At 37.1% G+C, this 15,052-nt stretch overlaps 1 protein-coding gene across 1 annotated transcript in view; it reads right to left on the bottom strand.

Moving 5' to 3' along the window:
- Positions 1 to 6,695, bottom strand: part of LOC122793216 (prostaglandin reductase 1-like) — a 401,739-nt gene extending 395,044 nt beyond the window's left edge. Inside the window, exon 1 of the mRNA XM_044061055.1 lies at positions 6,547 to 6,695. The gene's annotated coding sequence lies outside the window, so the exon portion shown is untranslated. The remainder of the gene's footprint in view (positions 1 to 6,546) is intronic.
- Positions 6,696 to 15,052: the final 8,357 nt, after the last annotated feature.

Below are 15,052 nucleotides of genomic sequence, written 5' to 3'. Positions count from 1 at the left end.
TTATGGCCCAATGGACTATCCTGGTAAACCAACTGCAATAAATAAATAAATAAATAAGGCTAGTCTTAAATAGGAAATCAAGGAAGAAGAAATCTAGGCACCAGGCTATAACTTACTTAAGATAAACAGAAAAAAATAAGACAGGTAAGGTGGCATATTCTACCCAAATACACCCGAATTTGCTCAAATTCAATACTTACAAAACCTTTCATAATGTGGGTATACATCCCCCGGTAAGAAAACTGAGATTACTGAAGAATTTTTCTTCTTGGCCACATCCATATAAAAAAATCACTTAAGAAATAATTATATTTGGACATTTTAATAATAACTGGCAAACATTGCACTGTGATGCTACTACCAGTTCTATAAACCTATAAGGCCTAACTCATGTCATTTCTACTCCTACCCATTAAAACAAATATAACATAAAATAATCCATCGGTGGCCTAATGGTTAAGGTGTTTGCCTTACAAACACAAGGTGCAGGATTTGAGTCTCACAAGGGATAATTGGCTAAGCTTAAAATGCCTTGCAAGGGCAGTTAGCTTAGTACTAATCTATGAACCTATGAACACTCCAAACAACAGCATTCCTATTGGTACTCTCCCTGTACCATAAACGATAACCTAGTACAGTTATAAGAGATCACAGCACTACTGCAGCCATGTATGCAATCTAGCCACCTTCCAGAAAGGCACATTCATCTCCAACCTAAAATCTACCATTTAGAAGCCATTAATAATGCTAAAGACATCTCATTTACAAAGCTACATTATTAAATATTCTAAATGCATACACACTATGTAGAACTAAAGTTCTGCACCTTGGCTATCAAAACAAATTAAACAACTGATGGAAGAAAGGGATAAAACTTGGAATACATGGGAAAATAGTAACACTATTTCAAACTTGTAAGCCTTTAGACATTTAGAAATATAGCCAAACAAAAGATTACATTTCAAACAAAATCACAAACAATACTGTTAAATCAACTGTAAAAGAACAGAAAGAATGTAGTCCTATGGAAACTGTGCTGGTAACATTTTTATTCACCCAATAAAAGATAAGCACTTTTGAGTCTGAAGAAGTTTTTGAGATAAAAATGAAAGTGCTTATCTTTTATTGAATGAATTAGATGTCAAGGAATGCATCAATAGAGGTTACTCTTTCACTGATTTTGCTGAAGTTGTTAATGAGGTCCGTGCACTCAGAGACACTGTTGCTAAATCATATTTTGCTGAAAGATAGGTTAACAATGTACGTCCTATTTCTATGGGACAGGTGAGAAGGAATACGTGTATGTTATTCACATATTCAAGTGATATTGGGACTGTGTGCAAAATTTTTAAAAGGAATTGGCATATTCTTATGTCAGATCAGCATTTATGGGAAGTTCTGGGTCCGGAACCGCAATTTTCTTTTCGCAATAATCAATCACTTAAGCGTGTTTTGTGTTACAGGACTTTCCATAAACCTTTTTTTGTCTTGTTCTGTTTGGATAGGTACATTTCCATGCCATTCCTGAGAAGCCTGCAAGTATATATTTGTCAATAGTAACATTGGACTTTCTGTCTGCAATTCTCATATATATATTGGTTTTTATGCCGACTGTAAGAGTGCCAACATTGTTTACTTAGTTTTGTGTCAGGCATGTGTCTCTTACTATGTTGGCAAAATGAATAGGATGCTGAAAGACAGGTTTTTGGAGCATGTAGGGGATATCAGGAATAAGAGGATGGCTAACACTGTAGCGAAACATTTTGTGAAATGTTGTGCTGCTCATTGTTTTAAGTTTGCTAAACTTGAAATATTAATTGAGGATTTATAGGGTGGTGATATTGTGAATAAGATGGAGTGCAGAGAGCTACACTGGATTATTAAACTGTGAGCCAATGTTAAACCTGGTTTAAATGACAGTATTTCTTTAAGGCCAGTGTTTCGTAAGCGTGGCCTACTTCATTGAGCCGATTGGTTCAGCAGCTTTGTTTTATGAATGAGCAACAGATGTCACTATTGATGTCATATTTAAATTAGGTGTCTGCTATATGTGTTTTTATTGGTTGTTTTTAGATTTCTGTATGCTGACAGCAGATGTCACTACTGATGTCATATTTAAATTATGTGTCTGCTATATGTGTTTTTATTGGTTGTTTTTTAGATTTATGTGTGTTGATTGGTGCAGCTCTCCTGATAAGGGTTGTGGTCTGTTGTTTTGTATTAAAGTCTGAGGAAGCGGTCTTCTGTGAAAGCGCTTACCTTTTTGTTATTAAAATTCTTATTTTATTTCTACTTTAGTTTGTTTTTATTACACTGCTATTCGCTGCTAGTTGCTGCAGTGGTCAAAGTCTTCTTTTTGGATTATAATTTGCTGTGGATTTGTTCAACCTTTGCCTGCAGGTGTTCCTGTTTCTTTTTTGGATAGCAATTAATAAAAGAGTTGAAGGACTTTATCTGGGAGGAGAAGACATCAACAGCCAAGTGGGATAAAATGATTCTTCCAGTAGAACAGGGCAGATTAGGATTACCCAATTTGAAGGAGTATTTCAGAGCTACACAGTTAAGACTCATATACATAGCATATGCAGAAAACTATAATTCAAAGTAGAAAGGGATGATGATGAAACATCTTGGGGGGGGGCTCAAGAAGCAAGGAGAGAGTGGGATTTTGGATGCAGGCTTTTAAGGAGAACAACAATAATCATGCAGAATATTATATCCATAAAGTAGGGGAAAGTATTCTAAGAACTAAACCAACATGAGAATGGAGAAAGGAGATTCTGTCAATAGGGATGGCTACAATTATTGCTACAGAAAATAAGCAAGAGGGGGCTGGACTTTATTGGAGAAAATTGGCAAAGGAACCAAGGTACTGGGAGCAAATAACTAGAGAGGGAAAGGTAATAGAATGGGAAGATGCCAAGAATTTATTTGGACTGCAGTTTAGAGATTGCCTTCCCTATCAGGGATTGATATCATAGTATAGGCAAAGAGAAAGAAATGGGGGGGGGGGTCCTAAACAAAAGACTACCATTGGTAGAGTTTTTAATAGAATCTAGAACAGAAGCTGACATTAAAAAAGGAAAAATTAGTAGAGCATATAAAATACTGCATGCTAACTATAAGAATCAATCAGTGGAGGTTAGAAAGGATTGGGAAATAAGACTGGTTAAGCAATTCACAAAGAAACAATGGGAGGATATAGGTATGTCTCCCAAATATGCAACACAATCTAAAAGATTTTGGACTTTTGCCTGGAAATGTTTATATAGATATTTTTATACCCCAAGTAGACTCCAGAGAAGTTTTCCTCAGGCAGACAGTAACTGTTGGAGGTGTGAAGGGAAAGAAAGAGATAATTGGGGCCATAGAGTGCAGTGAGTTGGCAGACTTTAAGGATTCCATGTGGGATGCACATTCAGAGATGCTAGATGGGCATGTCAGCCTGACGAAGGAGATAATTTTTCTGAGCTATGATACAGAATCGGAACTGCCTAGACATGGTAAGGCCTTGCTGTGTCAAATTATGGTGGTTGGCAAAAAAGCAATTACTAGAAAATGGAAATCAAAATCTAAGCCAACTATACTGGAAGTATGGTTACCACCTGTCCCTCTTTACGAGGGACAGCCCCACTTTGGGTGGTTGTGCCCTATGAAAAAAACTGAAAAATGGCAAATGTCCTGAGATTTTAAGCCAAAATATATTTCTTAAGTTTTCTTTAATAGTTGCATAAAATTGTTATTTTGTAACTGAAACACATAAATATTATATCAAATAGCATAAGTAACACAAATGCCACAAAAATAAGCTTTTATTTTGGCAAAAAATGAAGTTCTGTCCTTTGCATTGGCCGTGGGTATGTTTTGTCTTGCAAAACCTGAAACATCTCACATTTCAACAAAAAATGTCCCACTTTAGGCATTTGAAAAGGTGTCAACCCTAACTGGAAGTAGTGAATATAGTAACAGATAAACCAACTGGAAATGAAATCCTTAGAAAAAGGTAGGAGCAAACTACAAAGAAAAAAAAAACAGGAATTGTGGGAACAATACATACAAGGGAGGAATGAGATTTAAAAAGTGGCAGGACTTAAATGAGCTATGTAATGTTTGAATGAGAAAGATGGAAAGATTATAAGTGATGTATAATGTTTGCAACTGGGAGTGTGTCAGTATGGTTTGTGGTGTAAAATGCTTGCGACTAGGATTGTATTGGTGTGGTTTGTTTTCATGATTGCCTATGTGTAGTAAGTGATGGTTTAAAAAGATGTTTCTTGTTTAAAAAAGGCAGGAATTAAATAATTTATGTAATATTGCTTAGGTTATATGATATATTGCTTTATATGTGTAGTATAATGTTTGTTATGTTAATATAGTTTGATTACTTTTATATGAATGTAAATTTGCCTATGTTAGAAGTGATAATTCAATAAAGCCATTTGAAAAAAAAAAAATATATATATATATATATATATATATATATATATATATATCCTGTCCAGTCTGCAACAGCCCAACCAGCAGCCTCCATACCCAGCAATTTAAGCTACATTTATTGACTGTGTACACATTAGATATCAAACTGTAACAAATTAAATAATAGTTGCCTACAATAATTTAGTCTCTCACACACAGACACACACACAAACAGACACATACAACCATCATTTATAGCTGCTTGTATGAACGCGACTATAACCTCAGATATCTAATTATGATCAATGTAATGAATAACTGCATAAATAACTGTTACGCAGGAATGTGTCTTCTCACCCCACTACTGTCAGAATACAGTGTACAACCCACTTCAGCCCAAAACTTACCTCTAAACCTCTTGATCAAGTTTCAAGGAGAAAGCTAAAAAATAATGGTTGATAGAGATCCAAAATCAGGAAGATATTGCCCTTAACTAACTAACAAAGAAAGTTGCTAGAACAACAGGCTTTGCAATAAAATGCTTTTCATGAAAACTATTATGTTTAAAACTCATATCTGTCATTATTTACAGAATGCAATCTTTACCAATTTGTCAAGAAAAAACATGCACATCATGAGGAATAGACCAGAATACAAAGCAAGAATTGCAAATCTTCTTCACATAGCAAAAATTGCCGATTTTCTTTAAAATTAAGGCAGCTGAGAGCCTCTTTGCCCCACTACACACACACACACACACACACACACACACACACACACATATATATATATATAGACACACACACACACACACACATATAGTATGCACACATACATGCATACATATTTTATTCACAAGCACACACACAAAAATACAACCATCAGTTGCAGCCGTTTGTATATATGACTCTGGCTGTACATCACAGAACTTTGTGATCAAATGAATAAATAAATACGTGAATAGCAGACACACTGGAATGTATATTTACAGCTTAATGTTTTCAGAATGCAGTGTCCAACTCATTACACCCCTCCACACGCACACATACCTGTCTACCTCTTCACTAAAGAATCACAGAAAATGCTAAGACTAATGGACTCTGTGACATGGGCCAAGTGAAATTGGCAGGGCAGTCTGTGTCACCCTATGTTTTGTAGCAGGCATTGCAGTTGCATTATCATTATCATCTCTGCCCAGACCCTGCCCTATGACCCTGCCCTATGACACTTTGATTCACTTTTTCCATATGGATCTGCTAGTGCTGCAGACACTGCCTCATATGATCAGGTCCATAGCCGGCCTTAGGCATAGGCCAACTAGGCAGCCGCCTAGGGCGCCACTGTAGTAGGGGCACTTTTCCAGTATTTATTTGGTGTAGGTAGACTAGGATGGGGGCACCGGGTGGTGTGGTGGGGGGGCGCCGTGGAGCCTTTTTGCCTAGGGCACCAGTTGACATAAGGCCACTCCTAATCAGGTCAGGCATGCTTGACCAATATCTGTGGTGCTGGGTGCCAGTATCTTTTTCTTCCTTGTTCATGTTTCCCAACACTGCACTCACATGACTGCAATTTAGGTCGACATGGACAAACACAGAGAAATATATAAGCTAATAAACACCACTAGAATATAGAGCAGATAATACATATTGAATATATAAGTAAACAGAAGCACCAAGCCAAACCAATCCCAAGCAGGAGGCTTTATTGTACACACGATAAGCACACAGACAGGATAAACACATAAACACTCCAAAATCTTTGCGTTTTCATAAAGAACTTCATCAGATGCACTAATCAAATATTAAAATTCAACTATACAACTATATCGCACTATAATCATCCTACTAAAGAAAGTTCCTTGATAAATAGCTGAGTAGCCATAAAACCACAAATAAAATATTATTTAAGTGTTCTAAAACAAATTAAACGTTCTAAAGTCAGATTAGTTAAAAATCAATAATAAAATACACTGCATTAAATCTTCCATAAAATTCAATAGCAATACCACCATCTTGTGGGTAAATCAGTAATTGCATACCTCAGCTTAGAAAAAGACAAACAGAAAAAACATGGGACCACAAGAGCTGAGGATTTAGATAACAGTAGTTTGCCCAGCAACTTTGAACTTACCTTTGTAACTGAATTTAATGGGGATGCTTATGCTGTTAAAAATATTTTGGAAAAGGAATGGAATAGATTCTCCAGTTTAACAGATCTTAGTGGATTGAGTAGTGTCCCATTTAAATGTATATTTAGGAAGGGACAGAATTTGAAGAAACCGATGGAACAAAACACTCACACTGTTTCAAATTGTGGCAAAGTTGGAACATTCAAATGTGGTAGATGTTCACAATGCCTTATATTAAACATGATGGTAAAGTAAATCATGAGGCTAGGAACAGACTAATTTATGGTAAAACATATACTACATGTGACTCCAAAGGGCTGGTATGTTTGGTAACTTGTGTTCACTGTACAGCATTCTGTGTCGGAAAGACAGGAAGGAAGTTAAAGCAGAGAATATACGAGCATGTTACTGATATCAGGAACAAGAATAACAGGAAGCCTTATACTGACATTGTTTACAATGTCCAAGGGCAAAAGGTCCCTGTGGATGTTAAGGGTCGTATGGGGGCTTGTAATGAGTACAGGGAGTTGTACTGGCAACTCGTCTTGGAGTCAAATAAAACCCCAGGTTTGAATGAAAATGTCTCTTTAGCTCCAATACTTAAAATTAGGTCAGCAAGATTGTAGAGTTTTTTAACTCCAGTCTTATTAATATTGTATAATAATATTATTCTACAATATCATTTTATGAGTACAACTTTATATATATTTTTATATTTAGCACTTCCTTCCCATATTTTTTCTGCTCGTCTGTTTCTGAGCTGAGGTATGCAATTACAGATTTACCCCAGATGGTTGTACTGCTATTGAATTTTATGGAAGATTTAATGCACTGTATTTTATTATTGATTTTTAACTAATCTGATTTTAAAATGTTTAATTTGTTTTAGAACATTTAAATAATATTTTATTTGTGGTTGTATGGCTACTCAGCTATTTATCAAGGAACTTTATTTAGTAGGATGATTATATATATGTCGTCAGCTATATACATTACATGGCTGTATTGGGACTCACACCTTATCAAGGATTGTCCCCCTGGTGTACTGTCTCATGACTAGGAAGTCAGAGTCTGCGTACTACAGTATGTGGGAGATACTGAAGAGTATGACTGCAGAACAGGACTGTACCCTGGCTCCACAGTATATAATGACTGATTTCGAGAAGGCAGCGATCCGTGCCAGCTGTAAGGCATTTTCAAAGGATATTCTGAAAGGGTGCCTTTTCCACTTTGCACAGATCATTTGGCGCCAGATCCAGCATAACCACCTTGTAGCCCTGTATGGTACGGACGCCGTGTTTTCCATTGCCATACGCAAGCTAATTGCGTTGGCATTTCTACCAGTCGAGGATGTTATCCCTGCATTTGTGGACATTGTTGCTATGTTACCAGAATGTGCACGGCCTGTTGGCGTATTCCTGGACCATCATTATGTGCAAGGCCGACCACGCAAGTATGCATCCCGCTGCTCCTCACAGCAATGACTACCATCATCCTATCCTTTACGTTTCTGGAATGTTAGTGATGTGACCGGCATGGATTTCCCACGGACCAATAACCAGGTAGAGGCATGGCATCATCGGCTGAAAGTGTTACTGGGACGACCTACAGTGCAGTTATCAGATCTTTTGACTGTCCTGCAACACGAGCAGAACCTAACAGATACCCGTCGAGAATCTCTGTTGCGGGGGATGCCTGTTGGAAGGCAATTGTTGTAAGGGAGCATCGTCTAAAACACATCCTGCAACATAAGTGTGACTATGATGATGTGCAGGATTTTCTCCGTGCTGTGGCACATTTCTATAAGTTATGATTATATCATGGTTTAGTATGCACCAAGCACTTCCCACATTACTTTACATTGTGCATTAATAAAGGCCTTGCCCACAGCACACAGGTTTCAGTGTATCACTCTGGTGCCCACTTGGCATCCTAGTCTAGGCGCATGTTACAGTGTTAGTTGCACGTGGTGGTTTCTAGGGGGTGTAGTGTTTAGATCACATATGGGGTTTTTGTCTGACACCTGTGGTTAGGGTGCAGGGGGTTATTTTCTTTTCGCAGGGAATTGTCTGCAGGCATTTGTCACTACAGCTAAATTTCCATACTGCCATCTGTCCACATCCAGTTGTCTCACAGTGGGTTGTCGCACCGCCTAGGTGCCTGAACCCGATATAGTTGTATATATATATATATATGGTTCTACCTGACATAATAACACAACAAACACGACAACCACATCACACGACACCACATCCACACCACAGTCCATAAACACACAACAAATAACCATACAACCGACAAAAAAATAACACGACCCACACAAAAAAAAACAACACACAACAACACACAAACCACACACACACCACACACCACACACCACACAAACACACCCCAATCAAACACACTTACCACAAACCACACCCACACTAATCTAGTCTTACACCGACACTTACCCCTACCCCTTTACTCCCTACCTCCCTAAACTCCTTAACCCTAACCTCCTAACTTAACTCCCCTAACCTAACTTTTCCCGCTCCCTAAATAACTCCCTTCACCTATCGCCCCCAATTCCCCCCCTCCCTAACCCCCCCCTAAACCCAAACTTAACCCCCCTTAACCCTAACCCCCCCCATAACCCCCCCCCCCCACATACCCACCACACTCTCCACACTCACACACCCCGCCGTCCGTCGTACCGCCACTATACTCACACACTACACAGCCTTTCCCATGTCGGCATCCTCGGTGTTGGTGTTCGTGTCCGTCGTCTGGTCTGTCGGTCTGTTCTGTTGGCGCAACCGCGACGGCGGCCGGGTCTTTTCGATCTTCTGGAGCTCCGGTTCGATGTTCGTCTTCTCTCAGCTGTCGTAAGTCAGGTAGAACCATATATATATATATATATATATATATATATATATATATATATGTATATAGGTTTACTATCAAAATGTCGATCCTTACTCCGGCGAATGTCGTGTAATCGAAACCGGAAGTTCGAAAACGATAACATCGATCTCAAAAAAAACAATCTACGAACGGTTTTAACATGGGTCGAGGTAGGTGTTCAGTGTTATTCCAAACTACAAACATCTCCCCTACCTCGACCCATGTTAAAACCCGTTCTTAGATTGTTTTTTGTGACTCCGATGGTACTGCTTTCGACCTTCCATTTTCGATTATACGTAATTCGCCGGAGTAAGGATCGATATTTTGATAGTAAACCATATATATATATATATATATATATATATATATATATATATATATATATATATATATATATATATATATATATATATATATATATATTCATTAACTATATGACTACCCATGGATCTGATGAAGTTTTTTATGAAAACACAAAGATTTTGGAGTGTTTATGTGTTTATCCTGTCTGTGTTCATATAGTGTACAATAAAGCCTCCTGCTTGGGATTGGTTTGGCTTCCTGCTTCTGTTTACTGGTGACATTTTTACCAAGTTATTTCTCCTATTGGTTTGGTTACATATTGAATATATATATATATATATATATATATATATATATATATATATATATATATATACATATTTATTGCAGGAAGCACCAAAAAGCCTGCAAGAATGAATGACTCATCCAGGGAAGGTGGTAGTCACTGCAGATGCAGCTTGTAGGAGGCATTTGTTATTTGTGGTGCAGTGCTCCTTGGGTATATCTGAGAGTATTACACATTACGATGTACCTACATTAAAAATGTTTGTTGTTTGGAATATTTTCCCTTTTATGAGTGTGTACATCCTAGGTTCCAGCCATAGCCCTATGTTACTGCTTTAGTCTGCTGTCACAGTTGTTGATCATAAACTTAATAAACTCGCTTTCCATTGCAAACTATTTAATTGTCAGGATCTAGTGTACTGCTTTGAGCCTGACTGCTTACAGACTAACCATCTTGTAACCAGGATTTCATCTGCCTGTCAACTTGCACGGTCTGCCACTCCTGCTTAAACTTGACTATGTGTTTGGACAAGGTGCATCAGCTACAGACATACAGACAGAGTAGAGCTGGCAGATGCTGCTTGAAGGCACAGCTGAATTTGAGTAGAGTAAGTCTGGCAGCCATGAGGAGGGAGTGGGAAATTCACGTTGACTCATCAAACCCTCAAACATTTTACTTGAATGTGGTTCAGTACAAATAAATAAATACATACATAAATAAAGCTGAAAAGCTGAAAAGCACTTTTGGCAATCACCAAAGAATTTTTTTGGAGGGGGTAAACCCCATGGTAGTCCCCCAGTGTATATATATACCTATATCAACTCCAAGGTCACACAAGATTAGGTAAAGTGCAACCTCAAAGATTAGCACTAGTTGTCTTTGGACATTTCACCTTGACCAGCTGGCATTTGATTTAAAGCTGTTCACTAGATCAACAAGTTCCTATGAGTTGTAGAGGATGGGAGTTTAGCTGGTTTGTTTATTAGTGACTAGGGGATTTAGGCTTCAGGTTAAGGAGTAGAGTTTCAGATTAGGTTTAGATGATCAGGAAATTTAGGTTTGGGGGAGGGAGGGTAGTTTTTAGATTTGTGGGACAGTTGGGGAATTTTAGATTTTTAGAGTGGAAGGTGGAGTTAGGGTTAGGGAGCAATCAGGGAATTTAGGTGTAGGGAATAATCAGGGAATTTAGGTTTAAAAAGTGACGGGAAATTTAGGTTTAGTGAGTGGGAAGGGAATTTAGGTTTAGGAAGTAGGAGTCAGGTTAGGTTTAGGGAACAAGAAGGAAAATTAGGCTTAGGGAATAAGGATTCAGTTAGGGACTGCATGAGCATTGTAGGGTGAGAGTTAGGATTTTGGTAAAGCTATGGGTTGAGGAAGGATTATATAATTTACTAGGAGTGGGCTAGTGGGAGGTAGTGCACTTGCTGTTTTGAGCATGTGGCAACGAGCAACTCAGGCACAAGTTAAAGGAACTCAGTCGACTGTAGAATGCCCTAACAGTTAAAACTAGCAATATAAATGCTGTTTCAACACAGAGCAAAGAAAGTTTTGATTTTGATGAACAAGCTGAATACTGTGTAAGGTGGCAGAGGCTCTCTATAGATAAGGATTTGGCAATTACGCTACCAAAACTGTCAATATTTAAAACTTACCAATACTCTAATGTAATGCAATACTGTGAAACATGAACAGGTATAATGAAAGCACCTTTGCACACCAGGCAAAAAAAATACAAACCTGTTACATTTTTCATTGCCTCAATATCAAATATATCCTAATATACAAGCAAGAATAAGTCCTCCATATGCTGGTTACATCACAGACATAAACATGACTTTTTTTTATCTTGATGAAAACTTTGAATTGGGCCCTAAAATTAGGATTAAACAAAGTAGTTAATTAAACATTAAACACATTTCCTTTAACTGGGTTTTAAAGGGTAGCAGTCTAATTTTTAGTGGTTGCATTGTGAGCCTTTTGAGGAAAAGGGAAGCATTATCATGACAGATTAAACAAATGTTAAGATCTCTAGTACCATAAATGTTAATAAAGATATGTAAATCACAAATTATTCAGCACAAATTAATCTTCACAGTGCCAAACATTCATGAGATTACAGGTTTTAAACATGACTTTATGACACAATAAACATAATAAATATTAATTTTGTAATGTTTTGCAAAGCAGCTTACAACTCAGTAGCCATTACACTACACATACACTGTCAGTATTGTTTTTTGCTCATTCAGCTGTGTGCTTTCACATGATGAAAAACAATTGTGTCTATGTTGCTTGGTTGTTGAAGTATTTACAGAAATGTAAAAGTTATGACAGTATGAATAATAAATATAATAACAGCTAAATTTCAACATGGATGTGAAGTATCAATGCAGTTGTGATGTCTATAATATAAGCTTTAATATTAAATATTACAGGATCTTGTATGTGATACATTTTCAACATTACTGTAAATATGAAGAGGCAGATCTACAGATGCAGTACTTGGCTGATCCTTGAAGAATGCCATGAAGCATCTCTAATATACTGTTATTGTATTACCACAATTTCCTTATATACACAAGTATATTAGAAAATGTAGACAGAGTTCATAGTTTTGATTACGGGTGTTTGTCGGTAGTGGGAGTACCACCCCTAAATTGTAATTTACTTTTAATTTCATCTCATAATAGGTGACTTCATGCTTGATCCCCTGTTGGACAATGAACGTTCTCCAACAGGTTACTAATGTATAGTTATTGCCTGATAAAAAATAAATCTGATGTTACATGACACTATGTTATGCTGCTGTTTATAAGAATCAATCAGAGGAGTTTGGAAAGGATTGGAAGAGAAGATTGTATAAGCAATTCACAAAGAGACAATGGGGGGATATATGTATATCTCCCAAATATTCAACAAAGTCTAGACGATTTAGGATCTTTGCCTGGAAGTGTTTATGTAGGTATTTTTATACCCCAAGTAGACTCCAAAGAACTTTTTCCTTAGGTGGACAGCAAATATTGGAGGTGTAACAGACAAGAAAAGAGGTGTCTGGGAACATATTTCTTTGGAGTATAATGAGCTGGCAGACTTTAGGAATTCCCTGCAGATGTCTTTGTTGGATATGCTGAGTGAGCAGCTTGGATTGACTGTGGAGATGAATTTTTTGTGTTATAATACAGAACCAGAATTGCCTAGACATAGTAAAGTCTTGCTGAGTCTAATTATGGTGGCTGCCAAAAAATCAATTACTAGAAAATGGAAATCAAAGTCTAGACCAACTTTACTAAAAGTAGTGAATATAGTAACAGAGATAAAACAACTGGAATTGTGATCTTTAGAAAAGGAAGGGAGAAAACTACATAGGGAAAAATAGGAATTGTGGGAACAATATATGCAGAGAAAGAATGAGGTTTAAGAGGCAGGATTTGAATGAGCCATATAAAGCTTAACTGACAATGACTGGATAGATTATAAGTGATGTATAATGTTTGCAACTACAGCTGTTTCAATGGTGTCTGTTATGTATAATATTTGTAACTGAAGTGGTGTCATTTTTTTGTTTTTCATTTATATAAATGTAAGATTGCCTGCGTCATACCTGATAATTTAATAAAGATATTTATTGAAAAAATATATTATGCTGCCATTAAGAAAAGACTGAAAAAAAACCAAACCAACAGATGTCATTTTTTATGGTCACTATAAGGGGCTTTGCTATTCAGTGAGTATAGAATAAAAATGTAAATAAATGAAATAAATAAAGAAAAAATAATGTGTGTGTGTGTGTGTGTGTGTGTGTGTGTGTGTGTGTGTGTGTGTGTGTGTGTGTGTGGTGTGTAGGCATGTTTGTCTGTGCATGTGAGTTTGAAAGAGGTTCAGCAAGCAAGATAGAGATAGATGGAGACAGAGAATGAGAAGCTGTGTGCATACGTCTCAACTTCTTTGAGCAAGAATTTTGGATAAAGATAAAAATGTGGGGAAAAAAGACCTAAAACTGGGGAGAGATTTTAAATGTAATCCTTACCAGCATGCATTTTCTCACTACTCCTTCTAAACATTATTCCGCATGTATCATTCCCACAGATTCCATTTACTTATATGTAATTTTCTCTTTTTTTTTTCTAAGGATCCCACCTCCAGTTATTTTAGCTTCTTTACGATATTCAGTACCTCAGTTTCAGTTGGATTAGATTTTGTTTTCATTTTTCTAGTAATTTTGGCAGCCAGTAACATTAAACTTGTGAAGATCTTAATGTGTCTAGGCAATTCAGTGACTATATCCCAGCTCAAAAGAATGATTTCCTTAGTAAAAACAATTTGCTTTCCCAAGATTTCTGACAAAACACTCTGTAGGGGATTATTAAAATCTTCCTAGTCATTACATTCCCAGACACATGTTCCAGATTACCTCTATCTTTCCCATTACACCTCCCAAATTTGCTCTCTAACTGAGGAATACTTCTCTGAAATCTTCTTGGGGTAGAACGACATCCATGCAAACAATTCCAAGAAAAGATCCTAAACCTTCTGGACGTTGTTGCATATTTATGATTCTTATAGTTATCATGCAATATTTTATTAGCCCTGCTAATAATCCCTTTTGTGACAGCTTATTTTCTTTTTCTTTTCTAGACTTAACCTAAAGCACTACCAGAGTAGATTTTTAACTTAGCACTCACCCTCCAATCACCTATACTTTGCTAGTATTCAAGTAACAATCCCCAGTATGGAAGGAAGTCAGCAAGCTGCAGTCTAAACTTCTGTTTGGCCACATCCCACTCTATTAACCTTTCCTCCCTAATTATTTTCTCCCAGTATCTTGGTTCCTTTGTTACTGTTCTGCAGTAAATTTCAGACCCCCCCATGCTGGTTTTCTGTATCCTTACTTGCAGTCATTCTCTTTGGTAAAATCTCCTTTGTCCATTCCCATGTTGGCTTAGATCTTCACATACTTTCTGCTACTTCATGAATATACTGTTCTGTACAGTCACTGTTTTTCTCCTTAAGGGCCTGCATCCAAAATCCTACTA

The sequence above is a fragment of the Protopterus annectens genome, chromosome 2.part0 (genome assembly GCF_019279795.1).
Source record: "Protopterus annectens isolate FY-2018-M chromosome 2.part0, PAN1.0, whole genome shotgun sequence".
In the NCBI taxonomy this organism is placed as follows: Eukaryota; Metazoa; Chordata; order Ceratodontiformes; family Protopteridae; genus Protopterus; species Protopterus annectens.
Note: the sequence above shows the minus strand (reverse complement) of the source record. Positions and strands in the feature narration are given on the sequence as shown.